Raw genomic sequence first — 1,760 nt, 5'->3', positions numbered from 1 at the left:
GCATCCTGACAGCTGTGGATATGAGATGAACTCACAGCTATCTCTTGATCTACACTTTGTAATCCTTCAAATAAAATAGAGAAGCAGCACATTGCATACCAAAGTTCATTAACAAATAAAGCCATTAAGGTATATTCATAAGCCGAAGAGCATGATTAGCGAAGCAAGACTGAAGGAACTAGACCTGTAAACATACAATACGAAGCTAAACTACACTGTATAGAACAAGAGCAATATATAAAAAGTGCCGGGAGCAAATCACGTCGAGACGACCTGGCTTTAACAGGCTCACAATAAAATAGGTGTTACAACAGCAAGAACAATGACAGGCTGGATGACATCACCCTTTCAAACACATGCTGAATTGGTCATGGACATTTTTTAAGACGCTAGTGCTTTTCACTCCAGCACTTCACTCTAGAGCGGAATATTGTTGTACACTAACACTCTACACTAACTACACTCTACACTAACTACAGTCTACACTAACTACATTCTACACTAACTACACTCTACACTAACTACACCCTACACTAACTTGTTGTACACTAACACCCATCCTCCCCCATTCCAAGCTGGAGGTGCTGACCTGGAGAATGTGCAGAGAACTTTCACTACCAGAATCAATTCAGTTCAATTATTGTGATCACTAGAAATCACTCGAACTTCACTCTTTGGAACGCAGGCGAGAGAGAGATACATAATAATTTACACTTTTTGGACGTTAGAAGGAATGTTGTTGTTTAAGATTCGCTTCCCAGAACAAAAAGTTCCAAGTAGCACGGGCTATGGTGAGCCCGTAGAGAAGGAATGGTTCGAAATTTGCACCCGGAAATATACCCTTTAAGAGACCAGGAGGCACTTTAGAATGTGTAAAATAGCCACTTTGAGAAGTACCTTACCTTGAGGTTACCTTGAGGTGATTCCGGGGCTCAGCGACCCCGCGGCCCGGTCGTCGACTAGGCCTCCTACCAGTAGAGTACTAGCACGCTGAGAGAGAGAATTCTGAAAGGTATCTTGAGATGATTTCGGGGCTTAGCGTCCTCGCGGCCCTGTCCTCTACCAAGCCTCCTTTTTTGTTACACATCCCCCAGGAAGCAGCCCGTAGCAGCTGTCTAACTCCCAGGTACCTGTTTACTGCTAGGTGACCAGGAGCATCAGCATGAAAGAAACTCGGCCTATTTGTTTCCGCCTCCGCCGGGGATTGAACCCGAAACCTTAGGACTACGAGTCCTGAGCGCTGTCCACTCAGCCGGAGGAGGTCTGACACGCTGAGAGAGAGAATTCTGAAAGGTAGAGGAGCACTGACAGGCTGAGACCGAATTCTATCACCATTAAGAGACCGAATTCTATCACCATTAAGAGACGGAATTCTATCACCATTAAGAGACGGAATTCTATCACCATTAAGAGACGGAATTCTATCACCATTAAGAGACCGAATTCTATCACCATTAAGAGACGGAATTCTATCACCATTAAGAGACCGAATTCTATCACCATTAACTTTTCAGTGCTCTTCTTCTAGCGGATCTCTTGTTACTGTTCGAAAGATAAATTGCTAAACACCTCCACAGCATACCTGATCAGGTCATACATCAGATTGCGAGCAGCATCGCCGAACAACCTGGTTGACCACACCTCAATCAGAGACTGCCTCGGGTATGTTTATCCTCGGAATCACATTAAAGTAATACTATCACATTCAAGATAAGAATTGAGGAGAGGAAGAATAGGAAGAACATAGCGACTTGGGAGAT

The sequence above is a fragment of the Procambarus clarkii genome, chromosome 91, assembly GCF_040958095.1.
Source record: "Procambarus clarkii isolate CNS0578487 chromosome 91, FALCON_Pclarkii_2.0, whole genome shotgun sequence".
Lineage (NCBI taxonomy): Eukaryota > Metazoa > Arthropoda > Malacostraca > Decapoda > Cambaridae > Procambarus > Procambarus clarkii.
The sequence above is the reverse complement of the archived record's forward strand: the minus strand, read 5'-3'. Positions refer to the sequence as shown.